General features: G+C 43.8%; 1 protein-coding gene and 1 long non-coding RNA gene across 5 annotated transcripts in view; one reads left to right on the top strand and one right to left on the bottom strand.

Moving 5' to 3' along the window:
• The window catches only part of Ptprn2 (protein tyrosine phosphatase receptor type N2), a 707,251-nt gene that overhangs the window by 482,079 nt on the left and 202,475 nt on the right, over nt 1–22,697 (top strand). The window lies entirely within an intron of this gene.
• LOC142834999 (uncharacterized) lies at nt 142–8,854 on the bottom strand. Of its 4 annotated transcripts, none has more exons than XR_012907708.1 (4): nt 8,624–8,854; nt 8,435–8,518; nt 8,135–8,276; nt 142–2,860 (listed from the first exon to the last, which is right to left on the bottom strand). It is a non-coding gene; the product is annotated as an uncharacterized LOC142834999 (long non-coding RNA). The 4 variants fall into 4 exon arrangements; XR_012907707.1 differs by lacking the exon at nt 142–2,860 and adding an exon at nt 6,579–8,016; XR_012907709.1 differs by lacking the exon at nt 8,135–8,276.

Genomic DNA, 22,697 nt, shown 5'->3' with positions numbered 1-22,697 from the left:
TTTTACATGGAAATTTCCTTCTGCAGAAGAGGCCTTTGTGTTCCTCCAAGTAGTATTAAATTTTGACCAACACATGTATATTAAATTTTGGCTGTTCCAAAAGCATTTATTTAACCTTGGGAACATGTTGTGACTCTGGAAATAGTGACTAAATGTGATTCTGAATCCACCAAGAAAAACCAACAATTAAAGCAAAGCTACAAATCTTTATCGACCATCTGATGCCTTGATAAACTTAATGATGTAGTGGGGAAACAAAAGTTCTTGAGAAGCAAAGAAGCGGCACACAGTGAATCAACATGTAGGGACATAGACAAGAAGTCCTGTGTTCTCAGAAGAGGCCCCGCAGGAGCTCTCCTCAGCACACACTGAGTTCTGCCCCTCAAGGCTGCCCAGTTTCTCAGAATGAGACTGTTTGGATGTAGGATTATTTCTAGTGTCATTATTTCAGTTAAGACAAGGAGACACCCAAAGTAGGGACCCTATCCTGACAGAGGACAGGAGGGTTACAGTTAGACTGGTAAGGGAGATGCTGTGTGTGTGTGTTATGTGTAGGTGTGATGTGTATGTGGATATATGAATGTATGTGTGTGTGGTTGTAGATATATGTGTATGTGGATATATGTGTATATGTATGTGAAGCTGTGTGTTTGTGTATTATGTAAAGTGGCTATATATAGATATGTGTGCATATTTGTATGTATGCACATATATCTTATGTTTGTATGTGTATTATGTGTGTGTAAAGTTTATATATTTTTGTTCTGTATGTATATGTGTGTGCAATGTTTATATATTCATATGTGTATGTGTGTGTTTGTGCATGTATGTGTATCTCTGTGTGTGTGTATATGTATGTGTGTGTAATGTTTATGTATTTTTATGTGTATGTGTGTGTATGTATATTTGTGTATGTAATGTTTGAGTGTATTGTGTATGTATGGTATTGTGTATGCACATTTGTGTATATTTGTGTTTCTGTGTCTGTGTATTTGCATATATATGTGCGTATTTTTATGTGTATGTATGTGTGTATATTTGAATGTTTATATACATGTTTGCATGTATGTGTATTAGTATATTTGTATGTGTATGTGTGTTTGTACATATATCTATTTGTATGTGTATACATGTGTATGTGCATATAACTGTGTACATGTGTGTATGTATATGTATATATGTGAAGTGTGTGTATATAGGTTGATCTGTGTATATATGGTGTATGTATTTTTATGTATATGTGTTAATTTGTATGATGTGTATATGTGAGTGTGTGTGTGTGTGTGTGTGTGTGTGGCATGTTGATTCAGGGCAAAAGTGGTACCTAGACTTCAGGTAACTCGATCCTTGAAGGTAGAGGAGCAAGCATTCTTGTCTTTCCTGGGAGAGAAGCCTACAGAATCCCTGGTGTTGGAGAGGTCTATGGCTCTTAGTTACAGAAGCTCCTACCTAGTACACTGCATCTTATACTTCAGAGGGCAGAGATGAGGCAGACAATGGCAGGATCTCCAGGCTGGAGTCCTGTGGGGTAATAGCAGAATGCACAAGAGGTAAGGGTTGACATAAGACAAATGCTAAAGGAGATCATAAACACAATGAACCTATGTCCAGAAAATAATGAAGTCATTACCAACCAAAGTGACCCATGGTGAAGAGGCTATCTATAAGGTTAGAGGTGTTTCTGCCATATTCTATGCCTTGGCAAAGTCTTCAAGGCAGTTACTTCATTTTGTAAATTTCACCTACTTCTAAGGCCTAAGAATTCAACTCTGCCTCATAGAGCAGTGTATTAGAGTGGCCTCACTGTGAAGTACATGCAGGGTATGTCTCCAAGCCTGCATGTTCTTCATATGCAATGGTGTGACACTCTGGGTATGCACTTCTCCTGTCCCCGATCACCTGACCCCAGCATGCAGTGAGCAGCTAGGCTCTTATTCCTCGTGGAAAGGGAATCAGATCTGCCCTATTTATAGAGCCCCAGCTAAGCCGTTGTCCTCCAACCTACTCTTGGGTTGTTGCCTGGCTTGACTTCCAGCTGGCCCAGTCTATCCAAGACTCCAGTTTTTTTTCAACTGTGGACTGAATTGCATATTCAGTCCCGTGGAAAAGCAAACAAACAAATGAACCACAAAATGAGCCCAAACAGCCAGTGCAACCCAACAGCTTCCCAAGTGGCCCGTTTTATATGGGCCCTGAATTCAGGCAGTTGGTGTTTTATTTAAACCATGTGTATTTATATAAATATGAGAAGCTGTCTTCTCTCTGCCCACAGAGTAATTGTCTAGGTCTATCACCTAATTATCTCAACACATTTAGCCAGCAAGATATTAAAACAGAAAATTAGCTATTACAAGGAATCCTTAAAGAACAAAAATGAGATCTGCATGGAGTGGTGTTTAGTCCCAAGGAGGAAATGCATGCACAGAGCAAACCATCAGACATACAAGTCCAGCTCCACAGCATCTGGCTGTATAGAACAAAGGTGAGTGCTCCTGTGGTGTGCTGTCCAAATCCTTAAAAATGTAACATGTGGATCTTCAAGTCTTTGGCAGTAAATTAAACGTGGAATCCTGTTTGCAAAATAATGCCTGGCTCCTAGCTGGACCCAGGGATTCCATCTTCAGAGGTGCATGGGTTGTATTTTGCCTTCAAACTCCTGTGTTTTCTGAGGCAATAAGTCTCAGGCACTTCCAGAAGAGCCCAGACCTGGAACCCATCGTAGCAGCTAGAAGCTCAGAAGTGTTTGCTCGCTGGCAGTGATGAGCAGAGGCCTCTCTGCTGGTGTGCCCTCAGCCTCTTCTCTCGCATTGGCATCTTCAGGACCATATTGCAGGATGATGTGCTGCCTGACAGCGGAGTCCTGTGGTGAAAGCAACTTCTGCTTTTTTTTCCTGTTTATCTTTTTATTACACTAACCACAGAATACATCCTCACACAGTGTACAAGTATCCCACAACATTTTCCTCTTTGTCTAAATAAAAAGGAAAGGCTTTAACTCTAGCATAGAAAAACTATATACAATAAGAACAATTAGCAGAGCCGGGCAGTGGTGGCGCACACCTTTAATCCCCGCACTCGGGAGGCAGAGGCAGGCAGATCTCTGTGAGTTCGAGGTTAGCCTGGTCTACAACAGCTAGTTCCAGGATAGGAACCAAAAAAGCTACGGAGAAATCCTTTCTCAAAAAATCCAAAAAAAAAAAAAAGAACAATTAGCAGGCAAGAATTATATCACAGTGTCCAGTTTAATGGCAAATTCAGAGAAAGTACTCTATTGTCTATCCTATCTTAGTGAGTACAAAGTTTTTGTTTTTTTGTTTTTTGTTTTTCAAGACAGGGTTTCTCTGTAGCTTTGGTGCCTGTCCCAGAACTAGCTCTTGTAGACCAGGCTGGCCTCGAACTCCCAGAGATCCGCCTGCCTCTGCCTTCCGAGTGCTGGGATTAAAGGCCTGCACCACCACCGCCCGGCTGTGAGTACAAAGTTTTATACCTAAATGACATTTATCATAATTTGTATTACCATCCTAAAAATACCTTTTTTTAGACCTTAAAACATCTTCATAGTTAAACAACTCAAGCTTTTGTGCTTCTTAACCTCATAAAATTTACATCTCTTAAGTAATTTTCTTTTCTGAATTTGGTAGCAATGAAAACATTAGCAATCTTCAACCCCATCAAAGACCTTAGAAGGTCATAATATTACAGGAAGTGTAGAGCAAACAACTTCCAAAACTATAGAAATGACAGAAAACAGCTGGCTTCCTGTACACTCAGCCAGTGTTCCTCTGCAATATTGGAACATCCAATTTCAGTCTGTAGGTCTAGAATATTTAACCAACTTTTCTGTGAAGCAGGAATTTTGAAGGACTGTTCTACTTTGTCTTGGCAAAGTTTGGCATTCACTTTTTTGTATCCTGTTTGTCTAATCTGGACAGCATATGAGGCAAGGATAGTTTCTTTGCCCAGTGGCTAACTTTGCCACAATGGAAGCAAACTCTATAAGGAGGTTCTTCAGTGCCTACCAACCTTCTTGCAGTAGATTGGTGCTTCAAGGAGCAGATGTGTCTCACTGACATGAAAAGCCTTATGTTGTTAAAGCATTTTAAATACCATATTCTATTTGATGATCATCTATCTATATAAAATATATTTGTTTGACCTTGAACACATGCCTAAAAAGACTATAAGTTTTAATGTTATAGATGACTAACTGTTAACCTGTCTTTCTTTATTATCCTAAGTAGCTTTCAAGGATTAAAATTTTATAGTACATTAAGTGAGTTGCCTAGGCACACTACCTTAACCAAGAGTAGAAATATACATACAGTATAACAAACACAACCTTAAATATGTATCAACATACAAGAATCCATGCCTATGTAAAATATTTGAGACTAGTAATTGTTCAAAAGTAGACTCAACAATTTACCATTTTATCCCATCATTTCTATACTATATCCCCTTTTCCCTTTAGAAAGAAATCCTTGAATCTAATCTCCTTTGTTCAGCTTTTTTCCTGACCATTACTAAAAACAACTTGCAACCAACCCCCCTAAATGATGACAAACATCCATAATACACTGAATGATCAAAAACCACCCACCCTACCTCTGGGGATGTAGGTAGCATGTTCTCTAGATGACTTCCTATTGTCTAGGGCACTGGCATCTTTAGGAAACCCTGAGAAAATTGGAATAATGGTCAAGTCCTGGGGACCTAGCTGTATTGTTTTTTGTTTAGTTTCTGTATGATGGTAAAATATAGAGAAGTCTTGGATGGATGTCTGTGAGGCTTGGCCATCTTAGCTAGCATCTTTGAAGTAGTTCCAGATGCAGAATTTTGAGGAAACTTTAACAGAGGGAATCTGAGAGGCTGGGTCACCTGGGCTACTTGTCTTTATTGGTTTCTGGTCCTTTTTTTCTGAAAACACATAAACTTTTAAAGGTAACATGCACACATATACATATATGCATTAACACAAGTATAGAACTGCAGTATGCACAAGGCAGTTAAAGATGATATTTCTTTGTTTATGTTTGATCAGCTAAAAGGCATCTGTTAACTTTGTAGGTTTGGACTGTATAACCAAACCTCTGACCATGCGATATGAAAGGATGGTTCATAATAACAAGTGATAAGGACTCAGTAGCCAACAAGATTTATCATATCTCATCCAGTCTCACAACTGTTCCCATGTAGAGGGATCAGCATATATGTCACCTGTCTTTTAGTCTTTCTTGGTTTCTTTTTTCATGTCTGTAGCCAAATTTTCTGGTCTCCCCAATCAAATATGATCTTCATTAAATTTTGAAGAGAATCATCACTTTTTGTTTCCTATGGAAACAAAGGTATAACCTCTCTCCAACACAGCACTTTTCTCGACTTCCATTTGGAAGCCAAGACATCTCTAAAGTATATAACTTAGTCCAATAGAGCAGTCCCTTTCATAATCCCACGTCTCTCAGCCGCTGTCACTGGCTCATCAGCATTCAAAAATGTTGAGTCAAAACCACACCATTAGGATCCAGATGCCCTGTGTATTTCTTATCTTTACATGGCTTTTTTCTTTTATATTACTTTACTTTCTCTTTAAAGATGATATTATTTTTAAACTGTTTATTTTTTTCTATGGCTGTCTATACCCATTTTTATTGTATCTGTTTAGAGGTTTTCTCTGTCTGGAATGCTTTACTGTACACCTTCAGCCTTCTCTGATCACGTAGGCCAAGACTTCAACCCACTTTGTGGCTCCACACATGGTGTTGGTTGTCTCAAACATGTAAACAGTGGCCAGGAGCTGTATTTCTGTATACTGTGGCCCACCTGAGAGAATGTAGGATTAGGAAGCCACATCTGGCTCTGTGTGTATGTGTTTGTAAAATTTTAAAAAGTTTTTCTCAGGTCCTATGTGGAAAGACTTGCCCCACATTGGGTGCCAGATGTAATATTTACCTAAATTGCACTAATATTAATAAAATCTTGGGAGTCAGAAGTTGAGATACAAACCTGATAAATACAAGGAACAGCAGTGGTCCCTGTTGGCCAGCAGTTTCAATTGTAAACATTCAAGTAGGGGAAGCTGCAGTTGCTGGTTTTTCTGTACATTGATCAATAGTCTGGTCTATAAACATTCAGACTTGGGCCAGAGGGAGCCTAACCTGTACCAGCAAAGACTTTGCCAGTTTCCCATGGATCTGAAGCTTTGGTCATTTTTATGGCTGTACCCATATCAATAACACAAATCCATTTAGGGCTTCACTCACTCGGGGTTTCCTCCATTCTCTATAGACTTTTCTCATGCACACTATGTGCTTGCGTGCACGTGTGTGTGTGTGTGTGTGTGTGTGTGTGTGTGTGTGTGTGCATGTGTGCCTTAAAATGTGAATGCTTGTGTGTTGTAGCCACATTTTGGGTGACATCTGTTGCAGCGCAGCTATGACAGGTTTGTACGTTCCAGGATAGGGGTGAGTGGATTAGAAATGTTAGGTAGGAGGAACAGAGATAAGAAAGAAACACAGAGACACAGGAGAGTACTAGGAGGGCAATTCAGTAAATACTGAATACCAAATTCTGCCCACATTTTATTTTCATGCTTTCATACCCTAGTATAAAAGGGTAGGGAAAGAAGACAAAAGACTGCTTTAACATGGCACAAAGAACAACTAGACCAGTTACTTGCTTCAATACTTGAGACACCAAGTCATTATTTTCTGAGTAAAGTGTTTGATGTTTTGGGCAGGATATGCAGTGAATACACCCTAGACCAAGTATCCTGTAGACGGCCACTCCCTATGTCAAACCTCCTATTTTAAAAGGAATGAGCAAAAATATGCCTGAATTCTCTGATCTTTGGTCAGGGTAGAGTGGATCCACATCTATGGACCATCCTAATGTCCAAACCACCAAGTAACTCCAGCCTAGGTCAGGGCTTCTTGTTCAGTGCCACACCTGCTCTCTGCAACTTTGAAAGAGCAAGAATAAGCTCAAACTCTCTGACGTCCAGTCAGCTGGAACAGGCTCACATCTGTGGGCTCTCACGCCCATGGATGAGGTGACTATTTTAACTAAAATGTCCTAGGAAAGGTTGCAGACAAGATAGTGTCTGAGTGTGTGTGGACTCTGCCCGTGTTTTCCAGTCATGGCGAGAACACAAAGTTCAGCATGGAAGCCATTCATTTTCTGCATTTAAATGTGTTTCTGCTTTCATCTGACAAATCTTAAAAGTTTGCTATTAATTGACATTCATAACAGGATTTTTGTGAACTAGGGAGAGCCCAGAAACCCCATACGCTATACATAAGTTTGCTCTTCTTCCACGGAAGACCATGTGGCAATGCTGTGGGTTGGTGGTATGAAGGGGATTTAAATTTCTGATTGTCAGTGATGTAGACTAATTTTACTAGAAGCTAAGAGGTTATAAAAATGGTGTGTAGGCATAGCTGCCTGATACAAACTGGTCTACCCTTGGTCCCTGCTAGCATTCTGTTTACTGTAGTCGTCCAGACATGTTCTTCCTTGTGTCAGCCTAACGAAAGTGCTCGTAGTAACTGTCCTGGCTGCGGCAGCCTCCAGACTGCTGCAATTACAAGTTCAGGGTTAGGAGTAAACTCAGCACACTCAGCATCAGCACCTCCGAAAACACCCAAATTGTGGATTCTCAGTAGTTCATACTAAGTGGTTTCAAGGGAGGTACAGACCCAGAGGGTAGGTCTGGCTGTCCCCTCAGCCCACCCCTAGGTAGCCAGAGGGGCCACTGGAGCCCCTCTGTCCCCAAGACCTTCTGCTTGCCCTTATATGTAAATGAAAAACAACTATCTTGTGAATAATAATATTAAAACCACCCCTAATTAGTAACTGCGGGGGGAGGGGGCGCACTGTGATGCTCACCACTAGAGAAGTGATTTATTCACGAGGGACAAAGAGATACAACTCAAATTAGCATGATGATGTCAGCGAGCAAGGCTTCAGAGCCCTCTATATCAAGGCGTCTTCAGAGCTGCTGAGATCAGGATCTCCTAGCTAGGGATAAAAGCCAGCAAACACAGAATGGGCTTTAAATCCAGAGACTCTGTTTGCTTTTGTTTGGCTTCCTCTCCACCCACAAACACCTCAATTCACAGTGTTCTTTGTGTCTGACCTTTGTTTAAGTGCTGGAGTGTGGAATCCTTGCAATCAACCCCTTCCCCCGCCTCTGCCAGAGCCGGCTTTGCCCCAGATGCACAGGAACCTCTTGTCACAATCATTTTCATCAGAGGGTCCGTAGGCAGCCAAGCTCAGACCTTGAGGAAACAGGCAGAGAAGACTCTAGAAGTCCTCACTGAGGAGATTTCACCCACTAAGAAGAAAGGCCTGGGAAGGGGCTTCCCCCCACCCCTGAGGCTGCAGGTATAGCTTATCCGCATGAGAACATTGCCTCTGTTCAAGGACTGGAGCTCACCTGAATTTCTGAATCACATCCTGGTGCAGTCCCTGTGATGCAAGTGGCCTGGAGACAGCTGCTGCAGAGACAGCAGGAACAAGGCTGAAAAATATAAACATTTGTTTAACGCACACGCCCTCCCCCCACTGAGTTTGCCTTTGTGATCAATTTATTAGTATATTTTATTTAAACCTGATTACTAGATACCTTGTTCAGAAAGTTTTAGATTAATAATTCAACACTTCCAGTTTTGGGGCCACTCTTCGGAACATCATTACTCTCGGCATGAGTGTGCGTTGTTCTCTTTTAAATCACTGGGCTGGCTACTTCACCTTTGCGACCATTTTCCAGAGGCATATACAAATTAGCTCTGCAAAGTGCATGTGTGTCTGTCAGAGAAAGATTTTGCAGCCGAGCAGAGTTTGCTTCACAACTCCAGAATCATCTTTCAGAATAACTCCTGAGTACAAACTGCTTCCCTTGGAGCGATTAGCAGTGACTCGTCAGTGCTGTTGGCAGTGACTCCATAAGTGCTATTTTAAGCAGATTGAATTCAGGTCTGATAGCATGAAGAGACAGTTCGGAACACGATTTAGCCCAAAAGGCTTGCCTCCCAATATATGGAGCTTAGGTCGAAAGCGAAAGTGTGGGCGGAATATCTGCCAGGACTTCCAGAAAAGAAACTTTTGTCCAATTTTACATCTAAATGCATCGGAATTTTGTGCAGGAGATGAGCACCTCAAACAGGAAGTTCTGAAGTGAGAGACAAAGCTGTGGAGGAATACTGTTTCCTGAGGGGCTGGTTACGTGTACAATACATGTGGTTTGAGGCCTGTATCATGAAGACCCCCAAGGCACCTCTCCTGTCTGGAAGTATTTGGAAGTGGTAGACACCAGCCCTGAAGTCCTGGGAACCCCTAGGCAGCTCCTCTCCCAGATAGCTTACCAACCTTTTCTCACGAAAGAAGAGAGGCCTGTCTGGATGCAGCACAGGCGGTACCTGGGAGGCCCAACAACAACAGAGCCACTGATATGGCCAGGAAAGCAGGGCTGGTGTCCAAGACTGGGCATGGGAGGCTTCCTGTTAGTATACATTAGTATCAAAACATGAAAGCACATTTTTATTCATGAGCTGTATTTGTGAATTTTCAAATGCATGTTATGATTATTTTGAGAAGTTAGGGGATAATTTAGATTCTCGGCTGATATTCTTTTTATTATTTAAATAGTACATGTGCTTATTAAGCATTAACTACCACCCTGCAGGAGGCGGGAACCCAAAACAGCCTCATTAAGGCAATGATAAAATGTACCCTCGTTAAAGAACCCTTTGCGAGGATTGGTAATTACCATAGATATTTATTAGACAAAAAAGGGTGGGAGTGGGCTGGATGCAGGGTAGGAGTTGAAAACACAGGCAGCTTGAGGCAGAAGACCCAGAGCCAGCTGGGTAGCTACACTGTGCACCCCACGGTGTCCTGTCCCCAGCCTTGCTCCAGCTATGCCTCCATCGGCTGGGTCTCTCCCTCGAACATAGTCTCCTTGTCCTGCAAGAAACCACTCTGCTTTGGAGAAAAAGGAATAGAAGACAGAGATGGAAGTTCCTGCTTGAAGAGATGTGTGTCTACAGACCTTCCAGCTTCCTTACACACGGAAGAGTATGAATCTCACATTGTATGGACATATAAGCTCAGGTTTCCCTCACACAGCTGTTCACAGTCATCCACTGGGTACAGAAGCATCCACATCACCCCAGCATGGGCCTCTGCCCTGTGGAATACCCAGCCTGGGGTTTCAGACCCCTCCTTCTCTTCATGGGGAGTTCTTTCTGTAGAAAATTTACTAGAGTGAGTCTGTGGATGGCTCAGAAGGCTCCTGGGTGACAGGAATTGCCATGAAGTTCATGTAAACATTCTTCTTTCAGGCCCTGCATGGGGTACACAAAGCATTGGCCCCTCTAGGCACTAGATGCCAAGACTAAACCCACAGGTTGGAAATCTCAGTCATGACTGCATTATATTTCTTCCTTATTGGATTTTCTCAGACCTACTATAGAGACAATCAAATGCCAGACCCTACAGAAGAAAGGGGGCAGTGCTGGTCCTTCTGCTACCAGTGTCTCCCTCCTCCACACTGTGTTCTCAGGAAAACTGGACCTGGTGACTTGTTTAAGCCAGAAGAATTTTAAAGATGATGGTGAATGCTAAAATGAACTTGAAGGTGCTTCAGTGCTGAAAGGCAGTCCCAAGTCATGGTCATGGGCAACAGCAAGAGCTGATAATCTGACCAGAAGTTGGTGGTGTTTATAGGTCAAAACAAAAGAGACTTCCTCCTGCCTGCAATCTTCTGGCTTATATTAAGATAATACCAATGTAAAAGATGAAAAATTCATATTATCTGAAAAACCAACATCAAACTAAATGGAGAGAAACTCATAGTGATCCCACCGAAATCAGGAACAAGACAAGGTTGCCCACTCTCTCCATATCTATTTAATATAATATTTAAGGTCCTAGTTAGAGCAATAACACAACAAAAAGAGAACAAGGGAATAAATATCAGAAAAGAAGAAGCCAAACTCTATTTGCTGACAGTATGATAGTTTACATAAATAACTCCAAAAATTCTACTAAGGAACTTCTACAACTCATAAACACCTTCAGCAATGTAGCAGGATACAAGATGAACTCAAAAAAATCAGTAGTTCTCCTTCACACAGATAATAAATAACCTAAGAAAGAAATGAGAGAAACATCACCCTTCACAATAGCCACAAAAAACATAAAGTATCTTGGAGTAATTATAACAAAGCAAGTATAAGACCTGTATGACAAGAACTTTAATCTTTGCAGAGAGAAATTGAAGAAGACACCAGAAAGTGGAAAGATCTCCCATGCTCTTGGGTAGGTAGAATTAATGTAGTAAAAATAGCAATCTTACCAAAAGCAATCTACAGATTCAGTGCAATGTCCATCAAAATCCCAGCAAAATTCTTCACAGACCTTGAAAGTATAATACTCAACTTCATACGGAAAAAAAAAACGGGATAGCCAAAAGAATCTATCCAATAAAAGAACTTTTAGAGGTATCACAATCCCTGACTTCAAACTCTACTATAGAGCTACAGTACTAAAAACAGCCTGGTATTGCCATAGAAACAAACAGGAGGACCAGTGGAATCGAATCAAAGACCCAGATATTAATCCACACACCTTTGAACACTTGATTCTTGACAAAGAAGCAAAAAAAATATCAAATGGACAAAAGAAAGCATATTCAATAAATGGTACTGGCTTAGCTAGATATCAACATGTAGAAGAATGAAAATAGATCCATATCTATCACCATGTACAAAACTCAAGTCCAAAAAGATGAAAATCCTCAACATAAAGCCAACCACACTGAACCTCATAGAAGAGAAAGTGGGAAGTCCACTTAAATGCATTGGCACCGGGAACCACTTCCTAAATAAAACCCCAGCAGCAAAGACACCGAGAGAAACAATTAATAAATGGGACTTCGTGAAACTGAAAAGTTTCTGTAAAGCAAAGGACACGGTCAACAAGACAAAATAGCAGCCTACAGAATGGATGGGATCTTCACCAACCCCACATCAAACAGAGGGCTGATCTCCAAACTATACAAAGAACTCAAGAAATTGGTCATCCAAAGAACAAATAATTCAATAAAAAATGGAGTACAGAACTAAATAGAACTCTCAACAAAGGAATCTAAAATGACTGAGAGACACTTAAGGAAATGATCAACATCCTTAGTCATCAGAGAAATGCAAATCAAAACAACTCTGAAATTCCATCTTCTATGTGTAAGAATGCCCAAGATTAAAACCACTGATGACAACTTATGCTGGAGAGGATGTGGGGTAAAGGGAACACTCCTGCATTGCTGGTGAAAATGCAAGCTGGTACAGCTGCTTTGGATGTCAGTATGATGATTTCTCAGAAAATTAGGAAACAACCTTCCTCAAGACCCAGTAATACCAATTCTGGGTATATACCCAAAGAATGCTCAGTCATACCATAAGGACATGTGCTCAACTATGTTCATAGCATCATTGTTTGTCATAGCCAGCACCTGAAAACAATCTAAATGCTCTCGACCAAAGAATGGATACAGAAAATGTGGTACATTTATACAACGGAGAACTACACAGTGGGAACAAAAAACAATGACATCTTGGAATTTGCAGAAAAATGGATGGATCTAGAAAACATCATATTGAGTGAGGTAACCCAGACCCAGAAAGACAAATATGATATGTATTCATTCATAAGTGACTTTTAGACAGAAAGCAATGAAAAACCAGCCTATAATTCGCAATCCCAGAGAACCTAGACAACAATAAGGATCCTAATCTAATGGGAAGTAGAAAAAAACAAGATCTCCTGAGTTAATTGGGAGCATAGGCATCATGGGAGAGGGTAGCAGGGCAGGGGAGAAGAAGAGAGGGGAGAGGAGAAAATTATCTAGCTCAATAAAACATTTTTTTTTTAGAAAAGATAATACCAGTGTGTCAGATCCATCTCACCTCTGCAGCCAGGGTCCTGGTGTAAAGGTCTCCCCCATAGGTCTTGTCTGGTTACAGTGTATGTGGGGAGTGCAGGGGGTGGGACATGGCACTAAAACCCAACCAGAATCACTTAGGTAAAATGTGGCTGTCACTGAGTCAAACTGAATCCTGACAATAAGGGCCACCTCACCCTCCCATTAATAGGTGATGTGGCTGTGGACCTGTCTTCTCCTTCAGGCTGTGTTCTCCTGATCCCTGTCTTGTCAAAACCAAGTCAGGTAAGACCAGCAGCAGCTGGCTTCTTCCTCTGCAGTTTTCTGTCCATGAAGAACTTGTGCTCTGTTTGTCTGTGATGTCCTGCCTGGAGGACCCCTGGTTCAGAGGCTTATGGTGCAGTCACCTGGGAGAAACACCTAGTGGTCCTTCATCACAGGTCCTTTTTATGAACAAGCTCACACCCCATCCATGAACAACAGGACCAAACAGATTTCTAACTGTGTATGTAAAACAAAGACAATCATTGTCTAACAGAGTATTTCAAAGGAAAACAGGGCATTATGGATAGATATGCCTCCGTGAGAAACTCCAGCCTTCCACGTGTGACACATGCCCACATATCTCCAGAGCTCCCGTATCCAGTGACGAGGGAGAGCAGAGCTCAGTGTGGCCCATGCGCTAGAGAAGATGGCCAGAGACACCAAGCCAGGCAGTCTATGTGCAGATGCTGAAGACCAGCCAAGGAAGCCAGGCAAGGCCCTCATGGCCAACAGTGTGCTGTTTCCTGGTAATTATACACACCTCGTACACTTGCTTTTGAAGACATTAATTGCATGATTAGTTTTATGATTTCTTCTGATTACCAATTAAGTTACCTTTCTTATTCCGTACATCCCATTAGACCTTACAGTGGTGCTTTTTTAATTTCTCACTTAGCAGGGGTTCCCACACATCTGAAGGCTGCATTACCCTCTCAGTAAACAGAGAGGGCTTCATTTTCTGTGCAAGCACTGGGGACTTGGGAGGATGACGTTTCAAATTTTCTACTATCAAGAGTGACATTTAATTTTATGGGGAAATCTTGGTTCTTAGTGTCACAACAGGGTTCACAGAGCATGAGCTGAGAGACAAGTGGAGAGCAGAGCCCATGGCTCCACGTTCCTGGCCTAGACAGAGTTGTTATGTCTCCTTTCTCTGAGGAATCTATCTCTAGTTCTTTCCCTTTGCTTTGTTAATGTGTCTGATTTGCCTAAGGTTGGTGCACATAGGCCTTCTTGCAGGGCACTTCCCTAAGGTTAGTACGCACATGCATTTGTGCAGGGCACATTCCTAAGGTTAGTACACACATGCATTTGTGCAGGGCACTTCCTTGAAGTGAGTACACACATGCATTTGTGCAGGGCACTTTCCTAGGGTTAATAGACACATACATTTGTGCAGGGCACTTTCCTAGGGTTGGTGCACACAGGCCTTTGTGAAGGGCACTTTCCTAAGGTTAGTATACACATGCATTTGTGCAAGGCACTTTCCTAAGGTGAGTACACGCATGCATTTGTGCAGGGCACTTTCCTAAGGTTAATACACACATGCATTTGTGCAGGGCACTTTCCTAGGGTTGGTGCACACAGAGGCCTGTACAAACTATTTTCCCTAAGGATGATTCGCAGAGGGTTTCATGCAGTGAATTCTCCCAGGGGTGGAGAAAGTGAGAGGAATGAGCCTGCAGCTGTATTGCCCATGGCACCAAGTGAGCCCCCAAATTGTCTGCAAAGAAAAATCCAAATGGATCTGTAATCAACAGATGGTCAGGTGGAGGAGCCTAATTGAATTGCTCTGAAAGGACTCCACAAACTGGGAATGTGTGGGTGGAGACAGGGTTCGCCCATGTGATTCGGCAGTCCAGATTCACAGTTGCACACAAAGGGGATGCGACGGTGCTGCTTAGAATGTTGTGTATGGGCTGGAGACCTGCAGGTTGATTTAAAATGTATGGATAGTCCAGTGCTCTGACAGCCAGGCCGCCATGGAGGGGCAGCCGCTGGGAGGTCTAAGATACTTTTAATTGGATGTGGCTATAGAAAGAGAAAGTTCCAATTTCGGTGTTGATCCTTGAAGTATTAGCTCAACAAAGCTTTGCATTAGGGGCACGGAGAAGGGGAGCTGGGAGAAAGGGGAGACACTGTTCCTGCAGTACCATATGCTCTTCAGCAGTCCCACAGGGAAAGTGCCAAACTGGGGTGTTCTCGCAATACCCAGGGAGGATACCCCAGGACCTCAGCACTATATTTTTTTCATAAATCATAGAAAAATCATCACAGGGTCCCGAGCGCCCTTTATTTACTCCAGGCTTTGCTGTTTAGCCACTGGTTCTCACTAGATTCTGCTCCTTGCATTGTCCCTACTCCTGAATTATGTATGAGCCCGAGTCTGTCAGTTCCTGAGCACAAAGGCCACACAGGGCCTCTGGCACCCCTCAGCCTCAGTAATTACTGCTCCTTAAGGGCCAGTGTCTCTGCTTTAGTGTATTTCTGTGTATTTTTAAGACTAATTTAGGGTTTCTTTAGGGGAGCTTTTCAGAGTCATCGTGTGTGGGGTGGGGGTGGGGAGGACCCCTTAGTAATACTTTATTCAAGTACAATATTATAAGTTGAAACTTAAAGCTACCAAGAAAGAAAAGAGCTGAGCTTGTGCCATGAGGGAACACTAAAGCAGACACAGTGCAATGCTCTAAGGTGCCAGCAGGCCCTCAGGTGGGCATCTTCATCTGTTTACCATCTACCCCACAGTGGACGGGTGGACGGGGTGAAGGCAGGTGCCAGCAATCCCCAGGTGTTGTATTACGAGCGGCGGGGCTGTGTCCCCACACCTGGACGCCCGCACAGCTAGCTTTACCCGAAATAATTACACGGAAACTGTATTCTTTTAAACACCGCTTGGCCCATTATATCTAGCCTTTTCTCGGCTAACTCTCGCACCTGGACTAGCCCATTTCTTATAATCTGTGTAGCCCATGAGCTGGCTTACCAGGAATGATCTTAACCTGCGTCTGCCTGGAGTGGGAGAATCATGGCGACTCCTTGACTCAGCTTCTTTCTCCCAGCCTTCTGTTCTGTTTACTCTACCCACCTATGTTTTAACCTATGAGGGCCAAGCAGTTTCTTTATTGTTTAACCAATGAAATCAACAGATTGATATATGACACTCCCACATCACCCAGGGTCACACTATCAAGGAGCTCTCCGACCCCTGCATGCCTGTCCTGCAAGCACATTAGCCTCAGTGGCCAATGGTGCATATGAAGCTTGCTAGTAGCACCTGAGAAGGACCTCCACTTAGGGTGGGCTTGGCCAGCGAGGTCAATCAGGGTGAGCAGCAGCGGCATCTCCTGACAGGCACATGTCACCGAGGGAGGCCCAGGCAGGAACTGGAAGTTGTAGCGAGCCACTGGCCTTCACTTGGGCAACTGATTCTTGGATGCTTGTCCTGGCTACTGCCAAGAGAGTCCTGGTCCAATGCCTCACCAGAAGGAGTACTTCTCGTTCTCAGAGGGGGCTGGGATGGGGGCTTCTCCCAGGGAACTCTGTCCAGAGGTAGAAAAATGCATGACCTTCTGACCTGAGTGTCGTGGGTCACTGCCACAGTGTTCTTCCTGGCAGCACTTTCCAAGTTGAAGTCCTGAGAGGCAAAAAGACCTTTGGCCTCAGCATGGGTTCTGTGCACATTGGAATGGAGCATGGCTTACGCTCCACCTAGCGCATTGGTCTGCATGGGTCGCCCTGGTCTGGTAGTTAGTGTAATGTGATGTGAGGGTTAAACTTAGATTGTATCAGCTATGATGTCACGCCTTGCCTTCCCATGGACTTGTGGCATCGATGCTCTTTAGCTTTGCCTCCGACAATGCTTTGTGAACCATCTGTACAGCCTGATCCTTCTCCAAACTCCCGGATGTGCTGAGCAAGTGTTCTTAGATGGAAACTATTCTGGGGTCAGGTCTCTTCCCAGTAACCCCATCCTCCAGACCCCATCATTCTGGGGATGCATCTTGTCCTCACTACATAGCTCTGATTCCCCCACCGCCATTGTTTCAGGCTTTTCCTCATTATTCGAGAAGAACTGAGTGAGTCTGGCTGATATTGCTGCTGGTTCTGCTCCATTGCCCCCAGCGTGAATTTTTCAACTCTGCTATTGTACTTCTAATTTCCTTACCCTTTTTTCATCTCCCCCAGTTCCTGCTCTTTGCCTCCATAACTTGAACTTAACTTTTATTAAGCTGTTGGGTTTTTCCCTTTCATTGCACTGTGACTTGGTCCCATTTTACTGACTCTATGCTCTGGCAGCTTCTTTAGGATGGGCAGTAAACTCTTCTGGCCATGTTTGTGAACAACAAGGCTGTTGCTTCAAAGCATGGGATGCCGTGGCCTTTCCTACATTACGAAGTTTCCTCAGGTGTCCAGTAGATGTTTTTAATCTTTCCTGTTAAATCAAGAGGCCCACACACAGCCTTACTCTGACACAAGATGAGAGATGTGTTACTCCCTTGGCTCAACTCCTCTGTCACTAGGATTCTTTTCAGACACATGGCTCAGGGAGAAACTGAATTCCCTACATTCTTATGTATGTTATAGACAGCTTTGCTGAAGTATAACTTATTTGTGATAAAATTAGATGCATTTAAAATGTATTACATTTTTAACTGACTCCTATGTATGTGTATGAGAGAGAGAGCGTGTGTGTGTGGCAGGAGCACACACATGCCATGACAAGGAAGTGGAAGTCAGAGGACCGCTTGCATGAGTTGATTATCTGCTACTATATAGGTCCCAGGGATTGCACTCGGATCATGAGGCTTAACAGCAGGCCCCACACGGCAAGCCATCTTGTCCATCATTATTAGGTACATTTTTGACAGCTGTATTTGGGTTTGCAACTACCATGATGGAGACAGGTGATAGCACTTGTCACCCCAAAGTGCTTCCCTGACCCTCCGTCACGGCAGACCCTCTTCCTCTGAAGTCAGCAACCACAGATCTGCTTGTTGTTACTGTGACCTCGCCTGCATCTCATGAGAATGGAAAAATGGAATTCACACAGTAGGCTTTTTCCACTTTGATTTGTCATTTGCTTGAAGAGAAGTGTTCTTGCCATTGCTGCCACCTGGCACCTGTGTCAGAGCTCGGCCTCCTCTGGTCTCAGAACTGCACATGGCCTGTCTGATGAGCATACACAAACCTGATGCACTTTGCCTCTATGGCACTTGGAGCTATGGAACAGTAAAATCTAGAGATCCGGTGTTTTCCTGCTGCATGGCACTTGGAAACTTACAGAAGCTTGCAGAGTGCTGCTCCAGTGCTGCCTACTTTCATCCGACTGTGGGTCGGATGGGGGTATGCAGGCACAGAAGATCCGTCCTTTGGTGCCCAGGCAGTGGAATTCATCTGCGAGTTCTGGATGGAAGCTCTTAAGTCAGCCATGAACTCAAGGGCCACAGTTACAGGACAGGCCCTACAACAAATATGGAATGTTCTATGGGTTCTCCATGGTCCAGCACCTTTGAAAGGGGACATGCCCTCCTAGCTCTGTGGCCTCAGAGCTGGGCAGGAATGAGAACTGGAAGGTTGGAGCTTGGGACTGGCCAATGGCAAGCTGAGATATGAAATGTGTTTCTGCATGGACACTCCTGCATTGTTGGTGGGAATGCAAGCTGATACAGCCCCTTTGGATATCAATATGGCAATTTCTCAGAAAATAGGAAACAACCTACTCCAAGACCCAGCAATACCACTTTTGAGTATATACTCAAAGGATGCTCAGTTGTTCCATAAGGACATGTGCTCAACTATTTTCATAACAGAATTTTTTGTCATAGCCAGACCTGGAAACAACCTAAATATGCTCTTGACCAAAGAATGGATAAGGAAAATGTGGTACATTTACACAATGGAGTACTACATAGTGGAAAAAAAACAATGACATCTTGAAATTTGCAGACAAATGGATGGATCTAGAAAGCATCATATTGAGTGAGGTAACCCAGACCCAGAAAGACAAATATCATATGTATTCATTCATAAGTGACTTTTAGACAGAAAGCAATGAAAAACCAGCCTATAATTCATGATCCCAGATAACCTAGACAACAAAGAGGACCCTAAGTGAGACATACATGGATCTAATCTAATGGGAAGTAGAAAAAGACAAGATCTCCTGAGTAAATTGAGAGCATGGGCATCATGGGAGAAGGTAGAAGGGGAGGGGAGAATAAGAGAGAAGAGAGAATAAAAATATATAGCTCAATAAAAATAATAATAAAAAATAAAAATGGGTTTTACATAGTGAATATAAGTGATAGTAAGTAATGGATAGTGGATGGATGAATTAGTGGGTAGATGCATTAAGTATGGATGGTGATGGATGCTAGCTAGATTCATGGGTTAGGAGTTAAATTGGATGAATTAGTGAATGGATTGATAGATGATGGATATTGAGTGGATGGATCATAACTGCAGTTCTCAACCTGTAGGTCATGATCTTTTTGGGAATCAAACAACTCTTTCATAGGGGTCACATATCCAATATCTTGAGTATCAGATATTTACATATGATTTATAATAGTAGTAAAATCATAGTTATGAAGTAGGTATGAAAATATTTTTTATGGTTGGGATCACTATAACATGGGGAACTGCATTGGAAGGTCACAGAATTACAAATCTTGAGAAACACTGGATTAAGGAATGATAAGTGGGTTGGTGGATAAGAATTAACACTGGAGATGAGAATACCCAAGCTGGTTCTTACATGGGGAGGGAAAAAAAGGAGCCTAAGGGTATTGTTGGAGAGATGTTGGAGAGACAGCAGGAGGGAGAGAGGGATGAATGGATGGATGATGAATGTTATGTAGATAGATTAGGGGATGGCTAGATGGATGGGTAGATTGATGGATATGTGGATGGTGGATGGATGGGTGGGTGGTGGATGGATGGATGGATGGATGGACAGACCCTTTAGCAAGTTATATCCAGGAGCTCCAGAGATTGCTCATTGGCAAAGTGCTTGCTGAAAGGACATAAAAACCAAGTTTGAATTCCAGGTTCTACATAAAAGACGGGGAGTCACAGTCATTCGAGTAATCACCCAAACACAACTTAAAATTTAGTGTTAGCAAAAAAAAACACAAAAATTTCAATACCAAAGCATGCCTAGTACTGGAGGAGGGGGCGGGGACAGAGAGACAGGGATAGAGACAGAGAAGAGACGTAGACAGAGACTAAGAAACTGTCCTGAGAGCCCCAGAGGGAACGCTATGATAGAGGCTTAAGCAGACAATTGACCTGGTACACTGTATACCATGGGACACTTCTCCCATGAACAAGCTCCTTTAGCTACCAGGAACTGGACTGAAGGGACTTTGGGAAAGCCAACAGATTGCCCCAGAGTCGCGCTGCTGTTTGGAGACCTCTGAGACCTGTAGGTGTCAGTTTACCATGGAGAGCTCCAAGAACCCAGCATATCCGCCCAAATCTAGGGCAGCAGGCTTTATGGGACCAGATGCTGGTGAGTGAAGAGTGGGAGGACAGAGAGTAGTAGCACTCCAGGGTATTTGTGAATTCACCACAGCTCTCCACGAAGGCTGCTCCCTTCTCCTCCAAGCCAGGTGACGGGCGGTGAAACGGGAAACTGTGCTCCACATCCACTGAGACATCCAGCCAGCTCTGACTGCCATCCATCCAGTCCATCCAGTCTAGCGAGGCCACACCCTCTGCTCACCCCTGACCTGACCCTTATCAGCTTAGGGGACTGGGGACACAGGGAAGAGTGATGGATCTTGTGGTGGCTGCTGTTTCCATACGGCAGCCATCTTGCGGTAGAAGCAGGCCTGATATGCTATGGACCTGGATGCTGGGTTGTGGTATTCTGCCATGTCCTCCCAGACTGCCACTGCCAGAGTAGAGGTGGAATAATTTCTGTGCACAGGGAAGAGTATGCTCATGTGGACATGAGGAGTACACATTCTTGTGTACGCAGGCAGCACTGCTCACATAGTGCACATTTGTAGGAACAGGAGTGAAACCGGGAGTTCACGCAGATCTGTGATTGTGTTCTGCGTTTGTGTACACGGCTAACAGTGGGTTGTGGGCAAGTGTGACCATGCTTTCACATCTACACAGGAGAAGAGTGTCTGTGTTCATGTGTGTGCCCAAGTGAGAAAGGGTGTGTTTGGAGGTCTGGAGTGGTGAAAACATCATATGTCAGCACGGAAAGAAGGCTGTTAGGGCTCTCCTGCAGCTTGGTGAAACGCACAGCTGAGAAACTCTCCAAAGATGCAGCACCCCACTGCACCCCTCACTTGTGCACCTGCATTCATGACATCCCCATGCTCTCTGGTGTACAAATGAAGCACATCTCAGGACCTAGTGTACCTCATGACACACGTGTTCCAAGGCATACGCGTGCCCTGTAATACACACACGCTCTACAACACAGACATGTTTCATGGCATGCTTGCTCCCCTTGGCACAGTTTATCCCTGGACATGGCATACCTCTTGATATACATGTATCCTATTTAACACACATGCTCATACACACGCCTTCTGACACACATGTTCTGTCTCTCCTCTAGGTAAGGGTCTTTATAGCACCTGTCCCTGTCTGCCTAGATCAGCCCAGAGGGGAGAGAACACTGTAGACAGAGCTGCGCACTGAGCCCCAGCTGTAGGGCCAGTTTCTAAAGGTCAACAGTGAAATCACCTGGAACCAGGAGATAATGTCACCACGTACATGTGGTCATTCAGCGCTAGTGAAGGAAACACTTATGGCTGGGTGAGAGCGGCTTTCTGTCCCTTTAGGGCAGGTTGCTTGCTGCCCTCAGCAAGGGACAACTGTTGCAAGAGTCCTGTGGTCTCAAGACAACAGCAATCTGAGCACTGGGAAAGTTTGCTGGGTGGCAGGTAAGGGTGTCAACCCCAGTCATTACAACTGCAGCAGCTTGGTTTGCTATAAGCCATACACCAGCACCCAGGTGCCAGGCTGGCAGAGTTCCGCCATTCTCTGTGCTACTGGAGAACTGGGAACTGGGGTCACACATATGCCCACAGAACCCTGTAAACCCCTCAGTCTGTTCAGATCAGCCTCTTCCTACTCAGACATAGGCATAAAGGCAGCACTAGGAGAGCACTGGCCATTCCAGCCCCAGGCTGTGGACGGTGTGTTTGGAAAGCTCAGCAGGACAGCAGGGCAGTATAAAAGCCACGCCTACCCCCTGGACACTCCACATTAAAGTGACAATAGTCCCCTACTATTGACACCTTGACTTTTTCCTTCATGGTTGAACAGTTTCTTTCCCCTCCTCTTCTTATTTAAATAAATGTGGGTAACCAGGAATGGGATGGGTTTTAAAATGTAGAGGCTTGTTAGGATTTCTCCACCAACTTGTCTCCTTAAGAACACCAGGCTTGCTTCAACAAGAACCTGAGCCACGTCCTTGTTTTTTTTTGGTGCTGGTCTCCACTGCGCTCCACTCTCCATGTCTGTGCGTTTCTCCCTTTCCTCAGCCTCTGTCATCTTATCCATACCCACGTTTCAGCTCTGGAATAGTCCTCATGGAAGGGACAGACCGCAGACAGGCCTGGCACCAATCCCACTTCTCAGCACCTTACCTGCCTTCAGACCCGCGTCTGCCTTCTCTAAAGCATGCGGTTGCCAAGGAGCCGGATTGTGGATTTATGTGGCTGTTGTTCTAGGGGAGACTGCT

The sequence above is a fragment of the Microtus pennsylvanicus genome, chromosome 14, assembly GCF_037038515.1.
Source record: "Microtus pennsylvanicus isolate mMicPen1 chromosome 14, mMicPen1.hap1, whole genome shotgun sequence".
NCBI lineage: Eukaryota > Metazoa > Chordata > Mammalia > Rodentia > Cricetidae > Microtus > Microtus pennsylvanicus.
Note: the sequence above shows the minus strand (reverse complement) of the source record. Positions and strands in the feature narration are given on the sequence as shown.